Consider the following 23,463-nt stretch of genomic DNA (forward strand, 5'->3'; position numbering starts at 1 on the left):
AAAGCCAAAGCGTATGAATTAGGAAAAGAAGAACCTCTTACTAGAGATCGCTATAAGAAACTTAGTTATAGGTAAACGGTTTCGGTGAAACTAAGTTACCATCTTCAAATATGTAATAACATTACAAGTAGTGGTACAAACTGTTGTACAAATAATGCAACATTAACTCATAGGAGAACCAAATGACAACATACCTTCATAAAAGTTACTACGGACATCTTGTGTCTGCTACACACAACATCTTTTCATTGAATTGAGCGCTGCGTGGGAACGTCAAAATTAAAATTACTAAGTACATGAAAATCGCCAAAATATCGTTCCCATGACGTAACTAACACTAGTTGCCTACCAGGGCACCACGAGACTGTCACAGCCAAAGCATAAAACGAACTGAGCACAAGTGCAACAGGTGTCGCTGCAGTACATAATTCTATTAGTAAATATCAAATACGTAATTTAAAAACAACCATGATTCCAAATTTACACATACAAGAAATTCTGAAATGTTTGTAAAATATCTTCGACCTCTTCATGATAGAATACTGCTAAGAGACCCTACAACTATATTTACGATTCTTAGGTTGAGTCATTACATACTGCAAGTACCTCTTTTGACAGCATTGCTAAGTAAGCGATAAACATAGTTATCAAGGAAAAAGAAGTTTTTGTTTAAAAATTATTCTAAGGAACAGAAGTTAGACCGTATACTAAAAAAATTTAATAAATTATTAAAATCAAAATACAACGGTACCGTTTTAGTGCAACGCATCATTTTTAGTGCACCGAAAAGAATAAGTAAGGCAATGTATCAGGACCAAGAATACTACGTAATATACCAATGGAAAACCGTCAAAAATAATTACAATCCGCGTCTTAGACTCCGTATGTGGAAGTCTGTAGCCAAAGAAAGCTGAACATGGGAAACCAAAACGAAATCCTGACTCACAAACCTACGAAAGTTCATTCATTGCATTATACTAAGTTACGGACTAATATATAATCTATTGCCAAGGACTATAGTAGCTTAGCCAACCATTAACCTACAAAAAGGCTACCCAATGTGGTTGGAAGCCAACGACCTTGCCGCAGTGGTAACACCGGTTCCCGTCAGATCACCAAAGTTAAGCGCTGCCGGGCAGGGTTAGCACTTGGATGGGTGACCATCCGGTCTGCCGAGCGCTGTTGGCAAGCGGGGTGCACTCAGCCCTTCTGAGGCAAACTGAGGAGCTACTTGATTGAGCAATAGCGGCTCCGGTCTCGGAAACCGACATACGGTCGGGAGAGCGGTGTGCTGACCACATTCCCCTCCGTATCCGCATCGAGTGACGCCCGTGGGCTGAGGATGACACGGCGGCCGGTCAGCACCGTTAGGCCTTCATGGCCTGTTCAGGAGGAGTGCGGCTGGAAACTTGAATAACCCATACAATACCTCAAAGACCCGCCAAAATAATTAATAAAATAATACTTAGAGGTTTCCCTTACTAAGTTGTTTTATTGCACTGCGTAGCCCGAGGTCTATGTGCAGCGGCGTACAGTTGAAAGTACTGAAGAACTAAGCACACCAGACGTAGCAACGGGGTAATACCACCTACTGAAGAATAGAGGGCCGTGACTTTTCTAGGTATCTACATATGAAATATATCATTTATGGGACGTACATACCGCTACGTAACTCGTCTTCCACGTTCAAACCATTGTACAACCTGTGTGAGATGGAAGACAGATAAAACCCACGGCACTATGTTACGAATTTGGTGCTCATTTTATTTGTAATCGCCTTGGATGCAACTCATGATTTTGTAACGTAAAGGGTACCCTGTGTACATGAGAATAACAACAGTGAAATTCGTTTGAGCCTTATTCGTTCCTGGTCCATGTCGCATTTTGTAGAGAAGCAGGTAAATGCTAGTGATGACGTATAGTTGTTACAGGATGAGCGCGTCTTGTTGTCCAGCACGGTGTAAGACTGTTGTTATCCGCTTCACCTATTCCTCATGGACTTTAACCAACTTGTGTATAGGAATCCGAGAACAAGTATCAACAGTCATCTCCCTATGGTTGCAAGGTTTCTGTGCGTCAGAGCATATACGACTGCTGTCACAAGTCCCCACACGTATCGGACTTAAATTCGGGGAAACTAGCGGTCCTACACCGGTCCTCTACGAACTATCAGTCTCCAAGGAAAATGCATATCCAGAGCAGATGAGCTACCATCAATGGTTGGAAATATCCCACCTTCAGCGAGCAGCGACCGCAGCACATCTTCAGTTAAGTGCACCCTGGTTGAAGAAGAGGCAAACAGTGCAGAACCACATATTCCACACAAAACCATCCCTTTCGATGTACCTACTACCTTCGATGGATCCATCTCTAGAGGGTTGACTAAGCAGTATCTGCGAATCTATTTATTTACATCTCTGTTCAAAATGATATTAGCCTCGTCTGTGAACAGTATGCCAATGGAGAAAGTTTTCGTCCAGCCTGTGTAAGCTATGTCATTATCGGTGGACTGGTAACTCCAGTTTTCTGCGAGGCGCGACGACGTTCCGGACTCTCACTGAACGATGCCAGAGTAACAGCTGATGTTTCTCCAGCAGTAGCCATTTACGACATTCAAGGCTTCAGTTCGTCTGTGACAGAGCCAGTTTCACGGTATTTCATCACCACAGTAGTCTGTCTAGATGGAGTCCACTGAAACCCTCTGTGATGGAATGGGTGCTGCTCCTGATAATAGGGAGACGTCAGTGCTTTCGCACTAATGTTATCAGCTTCCACGTCACCTCCAAGGAAGAAACATCAGTAATAACACGAGAATGAGTAAAGCTATGCTCAAATCAAAGGCGGCATTTTTTTTTCTCGTATAGTTCTCGTATAGTTCTCCTTCCCAACAGACAATTACGAAATGCATCGCAGACGACGGTTTCCAAAATAGTGTCCATGTTAGTCACGTAGCTTCACGGGTTTCCTCCCCCTCTCCCACGTCGCACTACCTTGAATTTTGTATCCACCTGTTTTTGTTTTATAATGGTGATTCCACACGTATGCACCATCCTGTAGCAAAATTCTGTAGGTGTGAAAAGTTTACACCGAGACCAGAAAAATTTTTAAACGATGTTATATTCGTCATCGACTGCATTTTACGCATTTTATTATAATATTCACTTTTCGAGATCAAATTTGTGTCTTTTTCAAGGGGTTACAGATACTGAGAACACAGTAGTAGTCAACATTAAAAAAGAGAGTGAAACTGGTGTAAGCCTCTTTGAGTCATGTCAGCCTCATGTTGACTACCGCTTTGCTTTCATCACCTGTAACCACTTGAAAAACACTGAGGGTCGATCTGGAATAGTGGATAATATAAGAAAATGCTTACAGCATTGTCGATATCGTAAAAAAATTCTACAAAACGCAACAAATACAGTTGTGGAAGAAAGGAAAAGATAGAACACAACATAAATCCAGATGTAAGGCTGATTGCTCAAAAATTGTTCCTTGATGCTTCACCATTCTATCTTCAACTGTGTGGTTATTTTACTTTTTCTGCGTTTGTCTGAATGACATACCGACTAAAATGTGGGTAAACTAGAGCAAGGTTAAATGTTTACGGCTGGAAACAAAGATGACATTGGTAGTAATGAAATTTTGTTTTTATTGTGTTGGTAAATATTTCTCAGAGCAGCAGTTGGATTCTCCGTCGTCAATTATCTGTTAAACATATTCGAATCTCTGTCTTCCTCTACCGTTTCTAGTGTCTACAGCCCCGTCTACTACCATGGGAAAGTATTCCCCTTGCCTTCACACATGTATTATCATCCTGTCCCGACTTCATGTCAGTGTTTTCCATTAGATCCTTACTTCTCTGATTCTGCGCAGAATCTCCTCATTCTTTATGTTATCAGTCCACATGATCTTCAACGTTCTTCTGCAGCACCACATGTGAGACTCTTTGATTCTCTTCTATTGCAGTTTTCCCACTAGCCATGTTTCACTACCATACAATTCTGTGTTCAGGACGTACATTCTCAGACATTTCTTCCTCAAATTAAGGTCAATGCTTAATACTAGTAGACTTCTCTTGCCCAGGAATGCCCTTTTTTGCTAGCACTAGTCGGCTTTTGATGTCTTGCTTGCACCGTTCGTCATGGGTTATTTTGCTGTCGAGGTAGCAGAATATCTTAACGTCGTCCACTGCGTGATCACCAGTTATGATGTTAAATAGCTCGCTGTTCTTATTTCGGGCGCTTTTCATTAGCTTCGTCTTTCTTTCGTTTTACTCTCAATACGTAATCTGTACTCACTAGACTGTTCATGCCAATCAACACATGCTGTAATTCTTCTTCGCTTTCACTGAGTACAGCAATGTCATCAGCGAATCGTATCATTGGTATCCTTTCAGCTGAATTTTAATCCCACTCTTGAACCTTCCTTTTATTTCCGTCATTAATTGTCCTCTCCCTACGTACACACATCAACAAAAGTTGTGCACCACCTCGGTTCCCAGAGCTCCTGAAGATAGACGTTGACTGTGGATATTGTATCAGAGACACCGTTTGACTGTTCAGAGATGTCACTAAACCCGCACAAAGTGTAAACAACCTTGCATGAGCAGTACCTATGAGACGGAAGGGGTCCGACAGCCGATCGGTTCCAGTCATTCCGCCAGGAAGGAGGTAGACGGCTCGTGTTGTCTGTCCATGCCTAGACGGTCAATACCGCGGTTCGATCGCGTCCGCATTGTTACTTTGTGCCAGGAAGGGCTCTCAACAAGGGATGTGTCCAGGCGTCTCGGAGTGAATCAAACCGATGTGGACATGGAGGAAATACAGAGAGACAGGAACTGTCGATGACATGCCTCGCTCAGGCCACCCAAGGGCTACTACCACAGTGGATGACCAGTACCTCGCTCGGAGAAACCCTGACAGCAATGCCACCATGTTGAATAATGCTTTTCGTGCAGTCACAGGACGCTGTGTTACGATTCAGTCTGTACGCAATAGGCTGCATGATGCGCAAATTCACTCCCGACGTCCATGGCGAGGTCCATCTTTGCAACCACGACACCATGCAGCGCGGTACAGATGGGCCCAACAACTAGCCGAATGGACTGCTCAGGATTGGCATTACGTTCTCTTCACCGATGAGTGTCGCACATGCCTTCAACTAGACAATCGTCGGAGACGTGTTTGCAGGCAACCCGGTCAGACTGAACACCTTAGATACACTGTCCAGAGAGTGCAGCAAGTTGGAGGTCCCATGCTGTTTTGTGATGGCATTATGTGGGGTCGACGTACGTCGCTGGTGGTCATGGAAGGCGTCGTAACGGCTGTACAATACGTGAAAGCCATCCTCCGACCGATAGTGTAACCAATTCGGCAACATATTGGCGAGACATTCGTCTTCATGGACAACAACTCGCGCCCCCATCGTGCACATCTTGTGAATGATTTCCTTCAGGATAACGACATCGCTCAACTGGAATGTCCAGAATGTTTTCCAGACATGAACCCTATCGAACGTGCCTGGGATAGATGGACGTGACCCACCAACCACTCTGAGGGATCTACGCCGAGGAGTGAGTGAGTGAGTGAGACAATATGGACCAACAATGCCTTGATGAACTTGGGGATAGTATGCCACGACGAATACAGGCATGCATCAATGCAAGAGGACGCCCTACTGGGTATTAGAGGTACCGGTATGTACAGGCCTGGACCACCACCTCTAAACATCTCACTGTATGGTGGTACAACAAGCAATGTTCGGTTTTCATGAGCAATAAAGGGGGCGGAAATCATGTTTATCTTGATCTCTATTCCAATTTTCTGTACAGGTTCCGGAACTCTCGGAACCGAGGTGATTCAAAAATATTTAATGTGTGTATATTGAGCAGCACGAGCCAAAGATTGGATCCCTACGTTACACCATTTTTAAACCGAGCTCTTCGTTCTTGGTCTCCCACTCTTGTTGTCCGTTTTTGTTTCATGTACATATTGTATATTACCCGTCTTTCCATATAGCTTATCGCTATTTTTCTCAGAATTTCGAACATCTTTCACCGTTTTACATTTTTGAACAGTTTTTCCAGGTCGACAAATAGTATGAACGTGCCTTGATTTTTCTTCAGTTGTACTTCCATTCTCTACCGCAATGTCAGAATATCCTCTCTGGTGGCTTTACCTTCCCGAAGAACAGATCGCCGTCAAACAGATCCTCAGTTTTCCTTTCTTCCGTACGTTATTCTCGTCACCGGCTTGAATGCATGAATTGCTAAACTGATTGTGCGATCGTTCTTGCTCTTGTCTGCCATTGATGACTTTGCATTTGTGTAGATGATATTTTCCTGCGTGTCTGGTGGTATATCGCCATTCTCATACATTGTACAAAGCATTCGGTTGGTACTTGCCCCACTGATTTTGGCAATTCTGATTATCTATGGTAATGCGCCAAACGACTTCAGTTCAAAAAAGCGCATCACTTGTTAATACCGCCTCAAGTTATTATCGACTATAATGTTTTGAGTGAATGAAGAGTTTGTTAAGAGGCTTGTAAAGTTTTTGTTATATTATTTTTGTGTTAAAATGTTGTAGATATATGACACGTAGAGTTCGAGAAAAGCTGTGTCCTGTGAAGTCAGTGAGCTTGCAACGCCCAGCCTACTTCTGAATCACGGTGTGCGGCAGAGATGACAACTAAGCAGCAGCTGGCCACTATAAACCTTCGCCGGCGCTGATAAGAAACACTTATTCTTAAAGAGAAGATCAACGTGGTATGTTTGATCGCAGAGAATGGTTCTTGGCTTGTCCTTTTAGAACTTCAGTTCAGTATCAGAGTATTTTTCAAGTAGTGAGCCTCGAGAAAGATTATCTCAAGAGTGTGATGAGATCGGTGCACACGTACGATACGTGAATTAGTCTGCGAAGGGGATGGAACTCAAACGTGTTCAAAGCAGTTCGAAGTAGTTTAGGAAGATATTTTGAGAAGATTATCGGCTTGTGTAGAAAGTGATTACTTCGCCGATTTTGGTAGGGTGTAGTAGACTCGCCAGGTATAGAGACGGCTCCGTATTATTGAAGCGTGAGATTAATTTCTCCTGTTTGTGATTGATGGTGCGTTGTGCTGCTTAATAGCAACGCTTTTGGTGGCGAATCGTGTTTGAATATTTTTTCGAGATTTTCCGTTGGATAATGAGTGTGAAGAGACGTGTTCACGCGAAGTAGTTATTTTGTGGTTGAGGATTAAAGCACGCAATAAGGGATTGTACATCTACATCTACATCTACATGGTTACTGTGCAATTCACACTTAAGTGCCTGACAGAGGGTTCATCGAACCATTTTCATACTCTCTACCATTCCACTCTCGAATGGCGCGTGGGAAAAAGGAACACCTAAATCTTTCCGTTCGATTTCTGATTATTATGATGATGATTATGGTGATTGAAATTTCGTAAATAGATCTCGTCGCAAAGAAGACTGCCACCCCAACTCGCGTATCATATCAGTGACACTCTCACCCCTATCGCGCGATAGCACGAAACGAGCTGCCCTTTTTTTGTTCTTTATCGATGTCCTCCGACAATCCTACCTGGTAAGTATCCCATACTGCGCAGCAAAATTCCAGCAAAGAAGGGACAAATGTAATGTAGGCTGTCTCTTTAGTTGGTTTGTCGCATCTTCTAAATGTTCTGCCAACAAAGCGCAGTCTTTGTTTTCCCTTCCCCACAATATTATCTATGTGGTCTTTCTAATTTAAGTTGCTCTTAATTTTAATTCCCAGGTATTTAGTCGAATTGACAGCCCTTAGATTTATGCGATTTACCGTATACCCCAAATATATCGGATTTCTTTTAGTACCCATGTGGATGACATCGCACTTTTCTTTGTTTAGTGCAAATTGCCTCTTTTCGCACCATACAGAAATTCTCTCTAGATCATTTTGTAGTTGGAATTGATCGTCTGATGATTTTACTAGACGGTAAATTACAGCGTCATCTGCAAACAATCTACGTGGGCTGCTCAGATTATCACCTACATCATTTATATAAATCAGGAACAGCAGAGGGCCTATGACACTACCTTGCGGAACGCCAGATATCACTTCTGTTCTACTCGATGATTTACCATCCATCACTACGAACTGTGACCTCTGTGAGAGAAAATCACGAATCCAGTCACACAATTGAGATGATACTCCATATGCACGCAGTTTGAGTAATATTCACTTGTGAGGAAAGGTATCAAAAGCCATCTGGAAATCTAGGAATATGGAATCGATCTGAGATCCCTTGTCGACAGCACTCATTACTTCATGCGAATAAAGAGCTAGCAGTGTTGCACAAGAACGATATTTTCTGAATCCGTGTTGGTTATGTATCAATAAATCATTTTCTTCAAGGTGATTCATAATGTTCGAGTACAGTATATGCTCCAAAATCCTACTGCAAATTGAGGTCAGTGATATGGGTCTGTAATTCAGTCGGTTACTCCTATTTCCTTTCTTGAATATTGGTGTGACCTGTGCTTCTTTCCAGTCTTTAGGAACAGACCTTTCGTCAAGTGAGCGGTTGTATATGATTGCATTGCGTTATTATGGTTGTATAGGTGTACACAAGCACTGAGGAGTATTGACTTCACGACATTTGCTTAGGATTTATTGTGTGACTTAGGTGTGAGCGTTGTAATATAGCAAATTCCGGAAATCTCCTTGGATGCTCTAAATGTGTAGTCTATATTAAAGACAACGATCGTCCCCCGTAATAGTTATTTATTGAGAAACATCCAGAAGTTTATTGCGATTCTGACAGCTTTTCCACTCGTCCCCAAACAACAAATCAAGAACCATTTGTTAGAGAACACTCTAATTCTCTCTAAAAGAGATCATAGGGTGCTTTGTTTTGAGTTTTAAGTTAAATATTAGTGTGTCGTGGAAGTTAGCGCCTGAAGTCATTGAGCTTTGTTTGATTATTTAAAGTTTATATAGTTGAGAAGTGGCGATGACATTTTATTTTTTATCACATTTCCGCTTAGTGGGGTTTTGAATAGAGAACCAGCACTCGTAAAGTATACCGCTGACTTGTACCTGTAAATGAATTAATGGCAGGACAATAAACTTTTTGTAGATTTGGTCATTAATGGCAACGTGATCCCATTCCAGCTCGATACCGGAGCTGCAGTTTCACTGATCAATAAAGACACGTACAAACAACTGGGCACACCTCCGTTGAGTGCCGCAAATGTTAAGTTAAATAGTTATTCCGGTCAGAATATCCCTGTGTTAGGACAGTGCAGCCTTCTTGCAACATACAAGGGACAAACAAAACTTGTGTCATTTTACGTTCTCCGTTCTTCTTCTGCAGTGAACTTGCTTGGTTTAGATTTATTTCAGTTGTTTAACTTGTCTGTAGTAAATCAGGTCCTATCAGTGAACCAGACTGTGCCTTCAGCAAGTGTTACTCGTCTATGTGAAGAGTTTGCAGACATTTTTGCACCGGGCCTTGGTTGCGCTAAGAACTATAAAGCACATTTGGAACTGAAAGTCAACGCGCAACCGAACTTTTTCAGAGCGCGCAATGTTCCCCACGCATTGCGTGATGAGGTCGCAAGAACATTACACGATTTGGAATCACAAGGTGTGATTGAACGTGTGCAGGCTTCTCTCTGGGCATCACCCTTAGTAATTTTGCCAAAACCTTCCGGAAAATAGAGACTTTGTGTGGAGTTCAAGGCAACAGTGAATCCACAACTAGTGATTGCAATTTTTCCTTTACCCCGCCCGGAAGATCTTTTTGACAAACTGTGCCCGGGTAAATATTTTTCGAAGTTGGACCTCGGAGATGCGTTTTGGTGGTTAACACGCATCTTGGTTTGTACCGATTCAAAATGCCATTCGGGTGTGCATCCGCCCCTGCATTGTTTCAGCAGTATCTGCAAACTGTTTGTGCGTCGGTCCCTACTGCAGCAAACTATCTGGACGATATTGTGATCTCTGGAAAGACGGAAGAAGAACATTTAGCCAATCTCAGAACATTATTTCAGGTCTTGCGACAAAATGGTCTTCGCTTGTGGAAGGACAAATGTGTGTTTTTTGCTCGTGACTTACCCTATCTGGGACATGTAATCAATGCCCAAGGCATACAACCGAGTCCAAAGCACCTCCGTGCCATACAGGACTTGCCTTCGCCGCAGAATTTGAAGCAGCTACAGAGCGTGCTGGGAAAAATCAATTACTACCATAAATCTGTGCGCCACGCCTCTTCCATTTCAGCTCCGCTTCATCGCTTACGCCATACAGGTATTCCGTTCGTCTGGACGACGGAATACGAACGCGCCTTTCGCCAGTTGAAATCGGCGTTGCTTTCAAATGCTTGCCTTACGCTATTCGATCCCCAGAAACCCCTTTTGTTGATGGTAGATGCATCGGATTTCGGGATCGGTGCTGTGCTTGCGCACAAAGATGGATAGCATGATCGCCCAATTGCCTTTGCGTCCAAATTGCTCTCGTCTGCGCAATGAAATTATTCACAGATAGAGAAAGAAGCTTTGGCTCTCGTATTTGGTGTTACTAAGTTTCATGATTTCTTTTATGGTCGTCACTTTACCATCATCACAGACCGCAAACCTTTGACATCGCTTTTTCATCCGAACAAGCCTGTACCTCCACGTACAGCGCAGAAATTCATTCGCTGGTCTATTTTCCTCTCGCAGTACCGCTACGATATTTTGTATCGGTCCACTGCTAAGCACGGAAACGCCGATGCGTTGTCCCGTTTGCCTGTTGCTGAGGATAGAGCATTCGATTCTTCCGAACTTGCTTGCATGTTCATTGATGCGGAAACCGATGACGTGGTCGAATCGTTTCCGATCGATTTTCGTCGTATGGCTGCAGCCACAGCTGCTGACCCTGTCCTTGCTACCGTTTTGCGTTTTGTTGCTAGTCGATGGCCCTTGTCACAGTCACGGATCGAGGATCCGTTGTTTCGCCGATTTTTTGCTCACAAGGAGAGACTTTTTGTACGACATGGTGTTTTGCTGTTGCGTTCTGATTATGATCAGTCCCGGGTCGTCGTCCCACGTTCGTTACAGTCCTCTGTCTTACGGCTTCTCCACCAAGGACATTGGGTTATAGTGCGTACGAAACAACTTGCTCGTCAGCACTGTACTTGGTTCGGAATCGATGCTGCGATTACGAATATGTGCTCTTCTTGCATGGCGTGTGCCGAACAACAATCCGCCCCACCGCGGAAATTCTTTGCATGGCCGAAAGCCACTTCCCCTTGGCAACGCTTACACATCGATTTTGCTGGTCCATACTGGAATGCTCGATGGTTGGTTGTGGTAGATTCATTTAGTAATTTTCCTTTTGTTGTCAGGATCTCTTCCACGACGTCATCTGCCACCATCCAAGCGTTATCCGCTATCTTTGGCATTGAAGGTCTTCCACAGACTATTGTTTCCGACAATGGCCCACAATTCATGTCCGCAGAATTTCAGTCATTCTGCAAGGCCAATGGTATTCAACATCTGACATCCGCACCGTTTTCGCCTCAGTCAAACGGTGCCGCTGAACGGTTGGTCCGGACTTTCAAGTCACAGATGTTGAAGTTGAAAGAATCGCATTCTTGGGAGGACGCGTTATTGCTCTTTTTGTCCTCGTATCGCTCTCAGCCCTGCGATGGTCGCTCGCCGGCTGAGTTGCTCCACGGTCGTCCTCATCGAACCTTGATGTCTTTGCTCCATACGCCGCATCAGGTTCCTGTGCAGCGGCAGACACTTGCTTTTGTTCCAGACGATGTTGTATACTATCGAGGTTCACGGCGTTGGCTCGCAGGGCGCATTCTTCGCTGCCTCGGCCGCGCTGTGTATCTGGTTTTGGGGGCCTCTGGTGAGGTGCGTCGGCATCTCAATCAGCTGCGCCTCTGTCGTCGCCTGGGTTCTGCCGCTCCCCGTCTGCTTTCAGCGACGGTGCCGTCCGGTCAGCGCCCTGGGGACCCATCTACTGGCTCGCCTCATCCCCAGGTGTTACCGACGATGCCTTCCATTTTGCCCCATGGCGACGCGCCGCCGCCGCCTGTTCTCCCGCCGGCGACGCCCGCAGTGGACGCTTCGCTGCAGCCGCCAACCGCCTCCCTGTGTCACGCGCCGCCGATCGCTTCCCGTGACCAGCTGTCCTCCGACATGGAACTCTTGCCCGCTCCGGACCGGATGTCGTCTTCGCCCGTCGGGTGCCCCGTTCTGATGGAGGTCGACCCTTCGGCCCCTCCTGTCTCTCTGCGGGCGCATACACCGCATGATGGCGTGCACCCTGGAATAGGTTTTCAGGCGTTTCCTAGCTCCCCTCGGACCGAATGGCAGGGTGCGGGTGGCACAGCCTCGCCTGTTGTTAGGCTCCCCACCTCGTCGCATACGTCAACATAGGGTCCTCCCCACGGCGGGCGGAAGCCTTATAACACAACCGTCCGCCGATTTGCGGGGGAGGAATGTGGTGTCACCGTCAGACACCACACTTGCTAGGTGGTAGCCTTTAAATCGGCCGCGGTCCGGTAGTATACGTCGGACCCGCGTGTCGCCACTGTCAGTGATTGCAGACCGAGCGCCGCCACACGGCAGATCTAGAGAGACTTCCTAGCACTCGTCCCAGTTGTACAGCAGACTTTGCCAGAGATGGGTCAATGACAAATACGCTCTCATTTGCCGAGACGATAGTTAGGATAGGCTTCAGTTACGTCATTTGCTACGACCTAGCAAGGCGCCATTACCCGTTTATATTGAGATTATAATTCATGTATCAACAAGAGCGATGTTCTCCATTTGTGAATTAAAGTTAAGTATTCGAAGAGCTTCGTACTTTATTTATTAGACTCAACTACTTTAACTGTTCCAGACCTCACGCCAACCTGCGTGAGCTTAAACGCGTGCATTTCGGCCTCCTCTAGCAACACGGTGTTGGCTCTTCTGCCAACACATCAGAAAGGATATTGAAAAGGTACTGAAAAGTGATTAATTGTAAATGAAAAGTTATTCCATTCAGTTCTGAAAGAGTGAGATTGACGAAACAGTTTATTACGATACAATTTATATTGGGTAAAGGATACATATTAGCAAGGCGTTACTTACAGAGTTTTCCGCTGATTGACTAGAAAAGATGAACAATATTGAATTATATTTCCCTTGTGAAATTATTCTCGAATTTATATAAAAATTATTGTTCACACAGATTGCTTGTATTTGCGGTGATTCGTTGGAGCTTTGAAAAAGGAGCAACTACAAGAGGCAATGGATGCACATTCCCCGTTCATCAGTTATACAGGGTGGTCCATCTGAAGTTTCGGATGAGATTATATCGAAAACTATACATCGGGTAAAAATAGTGGCTAAGACAAGTTCGTAGGCTCAAAGGGGGACATCAAATGATACTACAGGTGACCTCCAGCCGCTGCCCCCTTGGGTGGGGTGGTAGGAAACTTTTAAATCTTAAATGTAAACCCACATTTTTTATTGCAGATTCGGATTCCCCATAAAAAAGTAATCAAGTTTTGTCCGAAACATTTTCTTAAACTATTGACAGATACCGCTGAAATCGAGAAAAATTCAAACTGAGGAAGAAATCCGATTTATTTAGAATGATACGAGAAGGCATCATAGTGCTCGGGATGCATCAAATCGATAAAAAATGTGCACGACTTCTTTCATTACGCCAAATTAAGCTTTTTTTTTTTTACAAAACGTATCCTACCCACCACTGCTTTTGTTGGAGGGAGGCGGAATGGTATTAAAATCTCGTTAGGGAACTCTTCACAAATGCATTACTCACCCGACTGTGGCGCTACCGTGGCCACACTGCAAACTATAACTCAGTATAAAGGTGGATGCAATGCGATCAGACTTCACTTCACTCTCAGATTGTGAACCGTAAACATCTACTGACGAAAATAAATTATTCTTTCGTGAAACATGGCTCACTATCCTCCTACAGAGATTGTTGATACGATATTAATTTTAGGTGAATGATATAACAATTACGCTGCAGCTGCGCAATCGTTTGCGGATCATTTCCCAAACAGACGACATCCAAGCAAAAACATTATTCGAAATGGATGCATGCACCGTCCATATCATCACTGCGAATACAATGAAAATGACGCACGTACCCTTACCGTTCTCGCCTGTGTTCAACTGGATCCCGGGATTAGTATTCGTGCGATTCAGAGATAAAGTGCAATACCGACATCAACTGTTTTGAGGATTTTGAAGGCACATAAATATCAAGCGTATAATATCACACTGACACAGGCATTAACGCCGAAAGATATGCAAATACGCGTGCATTTCTGCCAATGGGCCTTGGAAATTATAAGAGGTGACAATGATTTTTAAAGATACATTATGTTCACCGATGAAGCCACATTCAGAAACAATGGCGAATTAAATCGTCATGATTGTCATTATTGGTCCCCTGACAATCCACACTGGCACAGACCCACTGACAATCAACACAAATGGTCGTTATTGGTCTGGTGTGGAATTCTAAACGGTTATTTGATAGGACCGCAGTTTTTTGACCGAAATGTTACTGCGGAATTGTATATACAGCTTCTCAGCGATGATTTGGTGCAGCTAATGGAAGATGTTGATTTAGAAACTAGGCAACGAATGTGGTTCCAACAGGACGCAGCAGCTCCCCATTATGCTAAAAATGTGCGGAACGTTTTAAATTTACAGTACCCTGGTCGGTGGATAGGATGGAGCGGACCAATTCAGTGGCTTCCACGTTCACCAGACCTAACATCTCCTGATATTTTCTTGTGGGGTTATTTAAAAAATTTTGTTTATGAAAGACTGATCACAACCCGAAACGATATGGAACAACGCATTCGAAGAGCGTGTGCAGCCATACCACGGGATGTCCTGCTCAAAACTGTGGACAACTTTCGCAGACGATTGACTTCATGCATTGAAGCAAATGGGGATAATTTTGAACAATATCTTCGTGGCTAATTTCATTAATTTAGCACCCCAAATTGTGACACGAAAAGGGACTCACACTAATGAAGCACCCCATGGGAACATCATTCTACTACATCCATGTTGTTGTTCCTGGGTAATGCTAAAAGTAGGATACAGTACATTTTGTAAAAACAATAGCTTAATTTGGCGTAATGAAAGAAGTGGTGCACATTTTTTATCGATTTGACGCATCCTTCTCGAATAATTCTAAATAAATCGGAGTTCTTCCCCAAGTTTAATTTTTCTAGATTTCAGCGCCGTCTGTCAATGGTTTAAGAAAATGTTTCAGACAAAACTTGATTAATTTTTTATGGAGAATCCGAATCTACAATAAAAAATGGGGGTTTCCACTTAAAGATTTAAAAGTTGCCCATCGCCCCACCCAAGGGGGCAGGGGCTGGAAGTCACCTCTAGTATCATTTGATGTCCCCCTTTGAGTTTACGAGCTTGTCTTACCCATTATTTTTACCCGATGTATAGTTCTCGAGATAATCTCATCACAAACTTCAGATGGACCACACTGTATATGAAATACATGGTACCAACGTTGTGAGAAAGTGTTTATTTGTGTTGTCAGAGTAAGCTTCACTATACTATAGGTTGCTGTTATGGGTACAGTAAACGTATCATTTCTACTCCCCATACACTCCTGCATTTAGTATTTTTCTGGTGACTGATACACGCTTTGGTGGTAATTTATCTTTCGAACCTAGTGAATCCTGATAGTCAGATGCCTTGTAATAATTAATATCCACATAGCTACTACTGACCCCATTATACCACAAAAGTATCATTGTGCCCACCCTTTTGTGTATAGTGATGTCGTAGGGAGCTGTAGCGTGATTTATAGCGTGAAAAGCTGAATATCAAATCGTACGTGACGTTGTGTTAGTACAGACGATTGTTTCAAGTCACATACATTACATCGTTGAGTGTCGGCATGTTCTTGTCAGTACAAGTTATTGTAGTAATGCGAGAGCGAGCTACACTGTCCAACGTTGCTTTCCACCAAAATACTGCAGTGCTGTTAGAGCCTGCTCATACAGTAATATCCTACGAGTTAGCGGTATCTAAAGGATGGATCAGCACACTATCGGTTCTGCCTTGTGGCCGAGCGGTTCTAGGCGCTACAATTTGGAACCGCGCGACCGCTACGGTCGCAGGTTCGAATTCTGCCTCGGTCATTCATGTGTGTGACGTCCTTAGGTTAGTTAGGTTTAAGTAGTTCTAAGTTCTAGGGGACTGATGACCTCAGATGTTATGTCCCATAGTGCTCAGAGCCATTTGAACCATTTTTGATTCTGCCCTGTTTGACTTCAAGTCCTCCTAGGCTCTTTTAAATTCTAACACCCGGCACGTATGTCTTCCATATCGATTCCTGTTTCTTCTTCCATCACATCGCCAGGAAATGCTTCCCATAATGGTTTAGGATGAGGTATGGAACACACAGACACACAGACACACACACACACACACACACACACACACACACACACACACACACATGTATATATAGATACACACCTACAATATTTTATAATATGTATGGATTCCTATTTTTCGTTTAACATTCTTGCACTTCTTTATTTCGACGATCCTTTAAAGTATTTATTCTGTTACCCAAAGGTTCTTCGCAGTTACCTTCCTAGTAGCTATGTCTGCATTCCCTACATCTGTAATTGTTCCTTCTAGAGACGTCAACTTCTCTTCATCTGTAGTGCCTACTATGGTTCTCTTTATCGCAATATGTATCCACATAGTTAGCAAACTTCCAACGCGTGTGTTCCTCCTCGGTACAACAGTACACCACTGATTTACCCATTCAATATCTTTATATACTTTTTCTATCTCTTCACCTTCTGCTTGAGGCGTCGGTATGAGTACCTGAGATAATATTGTCGTCATTTACTTCCAGTCTGTTCTGATGGGAACAACCCTATCACTGATAACTGAACTGTTCACAGTGACTCAGTATCAGCCCTACTTTCCTATTCATAGCAAACCCTATTTCAGTTAAACCATCTACTGCTCTTGTTGATACATCCTACATTCGTCTGATGACATGTCCTTCTTCTGATTTCGCTTCAGTGACCACACCTCTATCTGAAATGAACTGCAGCGTGTCCCTATTGAGTTTTCCAGCTTACCTAACATGTTCAAACTTCTCATATTCCCCTCGCCGACTCTTACAATATTACCTTTCGTTGGTTGTTTCTTCTCTTTCTCATGGTCAACTGCCCCTTGGCAGTACCTTCTGGGAGGTCCAGTGATGGACTAATGGGAAATCTTTTGCTAACGGAGAGATCATCATGACACTTTGTTTCAATTGCAGGCCACATGTCCTGGTGATACATCCCACGTGTCTTTATTCTGGTGGTTTCCATTGCCTTCTGCATCGTCATGCCGTTGAGCATTGCTATTTATTCCGCCTCTTAAAGTCAGTTTCCCATTCCAAAGGCAAGAGAGTGCCCTGAGTCTCTGTCCGCTTGTCCGCCCTCTTTGACTAGGCCGTTATCTGGACGGGACAGCCGGAAGTCTTCGACCACCATACCTGATGATTTTTAATTTCAATTTAAGCAATGGCAACTCAAGACTTATTGATTACTAATTATAACTCTACCCCTAGACCCTAAAATATGTTGAAACATTACACTGAAAACCGATGATAAAGATGTCGCTCTGTAATTTTGCTGGTCGTCCTTTTACCCTTCTTACATACATAAGTCACCTGTAATTTTTTCCAGTCGCTTGGGACTTTGTGTCGGGTGAAAGATTTGGTATAAATACAAGCTAAATAAGGGGCCACTGCCGAAGAGGTCTCAGAAAAACCGAACTGGTATTTCACCCCGACCTGGCGACTTATTTGTTTCCAACTGCTTCTACTCCCTCTCAACGCCATGGATGGCTATTTCTATGTACTCGATACGGAAACCTTGCGATGGTCAAACGATGATCCATCGAAGAGCCTGCTACGTGAATGAGTTCTTAAATGGGAAATTTGAAAGTTCTGCTTTCCTACATGTCTTCTATTACTACACCAGAAGCCATCGACGACCCTAGTTATTGTGTGGAGGACCGAAATGTTCGGCAAGTTTTTTCACAAGCTTACGATAGTTTATGTCGCATGCCTTGCTCACAGATTTTGTTATAGAAACACGTTTCTACTAACTTAGGACGACACTTCTGTGTTCTTTTTTAAACCGAAAGTGTAACAATATCTGTTTTCTCGGCATTTTCCGAGTTTTGTTATCACTCCACGGTGGGTCTTTCCCGTGCTTAATCCACTTACTCCGCACAATCTTCGCCAGAGCACGATTAACAGTCTGCTTAAACTTTGCTCTAATTCCTCTATCATATCATCTATCTATTCATTGGCCAAGCAGGATGCTAACAACTTCTTATCTGCACTTTCCAGCATAAATACTCTCATAGCCTTCTTGATGGCATTTGCATAATCCGTGTCTCCATCTTTTTCTATACATCATCTACAGCGCCCCAAGGGGTTTGAATTATTTTATCTTTCGTGTTTAAGTGAGAAGAGTATTATATTTTAAAGGAAAAAAAAATATTTCGTTACTGAGTTCCTGCCTCCATTGACTTGGCAAGGGAAAACGTGGGTGACTTCGAAGCACAAATTTTTTATACGTACATCGTATACAGTAGATTTCACATCTTCTGATTTCCGTCTATCCCACATCTAAAGACATTTGTGGCAGTTTGGATTTTCAGCAGAACTCTCTGAATCGCACGTCCAGCAATGAAATCTATTCAGTGACCAAACGGCCAGAAGCAGTGGATTTGTGACCAATAACATTGGAGCTGTGGGAGAATCAGGAGAACGATTGAGAACTTGTAAGTGACCAATGTGGGCCTCTCATCAAGAGGAGGCTGAAGGGAGTGGTGTGGTGGAACTGTTAACTCCCATTCGCAGACCCCCAATGGAATTGTTGATTTCGGCGATAGGACACCTGTGGCCTCCGTCACAGGACCTACGCGCGGTGTGTACGGGATTGCTTAGGGATGGTGTGGGTATACTAGAAGTCCGGCTCTAGAGATTCATAATGTTGTAAGTCGGGGACTCACTCGCATACACAGTGTGTCGCAGTTGAGTTAGGATTGCTTGCGTGAAATACCTAGCTGCAGTGCTATCCCATGGCGAGTTGTGGCTTTATCATCCTCGAAGTTTCAACAACAGCCGTGTAAAAGATCGAATTGCAGCAGTCACCCTGACCGCAAATGTACGTGTCTCACACTTGTCGGAAAAAGGCGATGGAGCAGTGGGGCAACATCAAGTTTTTTGAGTCCTCCATTGTCTGTGGGCGAGAATTCATCCAGTTCGACCAGAACACCGAGTGGCAGGTTCCTGGTATGTCCTCCACGACAATGACCCAGCCCACAAAGTGAAGACAGTGAGAAAATTTTTGGCCAGCAAATGGTTCCCAGTTCTGGATCGCCCGCTATATTCGCCGGATTTGGCCCCAAGTGAGTTCTGGTTGTTCCCTGAATTGATGTTGTCAATAAAGAACGCAATTATGTTGCAAAATGTTCAAATGTGTGTGAAATCTTATGAGACTTAACTGCTAAGGTCATCAGTCCCTAAGCTTACACACTACTTAACCTAAATTATCCTAAGGACAAACACACACACCCATGCCCGAGTGAGGACTCGAACCTACGTCGGGATCAGCCGCACAGTCCATGACTGCAGCGCCTGAGACCGCTTGGCTAATCCCGCGCGGCAATTGTGATGTAACTGAGGACATTCAGGAACACTATACTGCAGTGATAAATGCAGTTACAAAAAAGGACTATAGCATCTATTTCAAAATTCTTTTAAAACGATTTTAGCTGTGTAAAGACTGTTTTGAATAAATACAGTGATTTTGTGAACGTAATCCAGGACTTTCTCATAGCCACAGTCCTAATGGAACTGGGACACTTTGTATAGACGCAAGTAACTTTAACGTAGGTCATAGACGTACAATGTCCGCCCCCGGCAGCTGAGTGGTCACGCGACAGAATGTCAATCCTAAGGGCCGGGGTTCGATTCCCGGCTGGGTCGGAGATTTTCTCCGCTCAGGGACTGGTTGTTGTGTTGTCCTAATCATCATCATTTCATCCCCATCGACGCGCAAGTCGCCGAAGTGGCGTCAAATCGAAAGAGTTGCACCAGGCGAACGGTCTACCCGACGGGAGGTTCTAGTCACACGACATTTACATTTACAGACGTACAATTTCGCAACAGGGGCTTGATGAAGAGAATAACTGCTGTGAAGATAGTATAACAAATATAGTATCATTATTTTAGGTTTTTTCCTTTTTATATTATATATAATTTAAGTAATTATTGAAAGTGCTTATTACAAAGCTAGAAGGGAATATTTAATTGTAGTTGTGTAAAACATTGTGTGAAAATGTTACGCGCATTAGATCCCTGGCGGCGAGCGTTGAGAGTATAAACAATAATAAAGAAAAAGAAAACAGTAATAACCTCAAACTTCACAGCACGAGCTGGCAGAGTGACATTGGTCGTGCTTATGTGCACATTAAAGTAAGTATTTGTGAGGAATGTGTAGCAACTGATGCCGAATAGATTAACAAGATAGTGTCAAAGAACTCGCCAATTCAGAAGCTAATGACCACGAAATATTTAAAAAATTCATCGTCGGTTGCCACTGTACTGGATATTAACTGCTCCTGTCTGTATTATTCGATGAAAGTACAGTCGTTCTGGTTACTGAAAGAGAGTAATTTCTGCTGCATTTCCAGGATGTGAATAAACGACACGATTGTGGTACTAATTACTGGCTTTCTGTGCGCCACGGAACACTCGTGTTTCTAACTCACGAGCGTGCACCCTTCCGCTCAGCGTAAAATTTCAGCGCAGCTTTCAGCCGACGATAATGTCTCCTCTGAACTGAAAAAAAAGTAACGACAATCCGTTTCGGATGTAACATATGTTGGTCAATTAGTACAACCTACTATTATTTTTGATGTAAATATACAAACACAAACTATAATTCTAAAATGGGAGCTGTTTTGTCTCTATGTAACACTTTGGGGATATGGTTTCTATGCATCAAGAAGTATTGGTGACGAAATTTTATGAGATGTTTAGCATTTAAAAAACACTAATTCAAGTTTTATGTAACGTCTAATAAAGGATCAAAAACCGTAATAACGATGTTAAACTGCACAAATTCTATAATTTTAGTAATTTTTTGCCCATTAGACTCTGTTTCGAATGACACATATATTCAATTATTGTCGATAATGTCCATCAGATTATACTGTTTATGTTACTTTATATTTCATAGACATGCTTGTATTAGTTTATGGTGGTCAATTCTATTACAATTTCCATTGTTTACAACATAGGAATTTTATTGTTATCTCTTTCCGCTTGTATCTAATACCCCCGTAAATATTGTAAATATTTGGTCTGTGGTGTTCATTTGTGGCGTCAGTCTATGGTGGAACATGTTGTGGTAATGTGAGTTTCATGTTTCCTTGTGCAACTGGTACTTCACTCGGCGCTTTCACATGTACTGCCAGAAGCGGGTTTTGCAGGAAGAACGGACCCAATGTCAGATTCAGTCCTTCGTTTAAACGTAAAGTTTTCGAGAAAAATAATCGAAAAGTAAATTGAATCCATTTCTTTTAAAACAGATTGACCTATTTGATTCAAAGCCACATTAAGTCACATTCGTTAAAATCATTTTCTTTTCTGTAAGGAACCAAGGCTCTTTAGAACTAGAGATGATCAGCAAATCGGCTGAGGTATGTACTACAGCGCGTTTCACTCTAAATCAGCACTGGCAAAGAACATTGGCTGTGGACAATATATCACACATTATATAAGCGGAAGTTACTTTTCGTGTTTTTCCACTCTTTAACGCCTTTTAATTCCTGGATATACATACAAAAAAGTTCAGTATATGGAAGTATGTGGAAGTGAGAAATAAACTGCAGCAAAACTGGTAAAGGAGAAATCAAAAGCTTTTGGATTGTTGTCCTACAGGCATACGTTCAACATTGAAATGGATGGATAAAATTATGAAGCCTAGGTCAGGAGTTAATTTTTGGAGTACTCTTACGAAGAGATGGGAGCAGAATTTGGGTCTCTTGATAAGGTATCTACGAAGGCGGTGAAGGGTTAATACATTATGTGGCACAGCAACAGAGATCATCTAAAATACACATGATATACATATATGGATGCCGTTATTAAGCTAGCCGAGGTGTGAATGATTGAAACATATTCTCTTGAAGTCAAAATTTGGTTTAAAGAATCTTCTCATATTCCCTCGCCTATCTTGAAAGAAACTGAAGTACGTAATTACTTTGAAAATCGTCGTATATTTCAGAATGAAAGAAACTTTTCATAGTAGTACTGTACCACATTACTACTATACTACACCACAGGAAGTGTACATTGTTTTCCGTTGAAAAATCAGGTGGGGTGCTTTTGCTGTTAACAGCATGAACCAGAATTCCACAGACAAATTTTCAGAGATGGTGGTATGGACCAAAACAAAACGAAAATTTCTAGTAGATATGGGCCCTAAAATGCATACAGTATCTTTAGAACTATGAGCATTTGTGCATCTTCAGTACTGTGAAACATCTCTCTTTTACTGAAACCTCGTTGCTTTCCACACTTTGAGAGGAAGTAATATCAACGAAACAAGGGGAAAAAAAACAGTAATCATGTTTTCTTAAATGCATGCGTTAAGAGCTATGCGCAGTTATACAGTGGAAGATATGTGTTCCACACTAGTACAGTAGCTATTTAGGTATGTACTTTAGAGCCCATGTTTACTGGACATCCGTTTCTTGTTTCCGTGACAAGTAAATAAAAACACCTGCAGCCGTCCTTATAATTTGATTTTATTTTGTCGCTTCCAGTTTCAACGCTTCACTGCGTCATCTTCAGGCTGCTTTTGAAGCGATACAGGTTGATATGATCCCCATGCATAGTATATCTGTTGTCAGCATTACTGGATACGCAGATAATGTGTCAGCGCTCCAACCATCAACTCGCGTTGAGCGCTGAGACATTGTCTGCGTATCCAGTAATTCTTACAACAGATGCGCTATGCATGGGGATCATATCAACCTGTATCGCATCAAAAGCAGCCTGAAGATGACGCACTGAAGCGTTGAAACTGGTAGCGACAAAATCAAATCAAATCATATGGACGGCTGTAGGTGTTTTTATTTACTTGTCACGATAGTAAACGGCCGTCGTCCGAGAGACCTCTTGCTAAAAGGATGGACATACAAAAGTTTCTTGCTTTGATCCATAGTACCAGCTCTCAAAATGTGGAAAGGAAAGATCTTCCAGTAGAAGATAAGTCTCTTACATCAGCGAAGATGAACGACTGCTCTTAGGTCTTAAGGTAGTCATTTTAGAGCTCATGTTTATTGCACTTTTTTTCCTTGTTGTGCTCCATAGTAGC

At 42.9% G+C, this 23,463-nt stretch overlaps 1 pseudogene; it reads left to right on the plus strand.

Moving 5' to 3' along the window:
* The first annotated feature begins 1,070 nt into the window (after window positions 1-1,070).
* LOC126203436 (5S ribosomal RNA) lies at window positions 1,071-1,188 on the plus strand (annotated as a pseudogene).
* The last annotated feature ends 22,275 nt before the right edge of the window (window positions 1,189-23,463 follow it).

Source organism: Schistocerca nitens, chromosome 1 (genome assembly GCF_023898315.1).
Source record: "Schistocerca nitens isolate TAMUIC-IGC-003100 chromosome 1, iqSchNite1.1, whole genome shotgun sequence".
NCBI classification, from domain to species: domain Eukaryota; kingdom Metazoa; phylum Arthropoda; class Insecta; order Orthoptera; family Acrididae; genus Schistocerca; species Schistocerca nitens.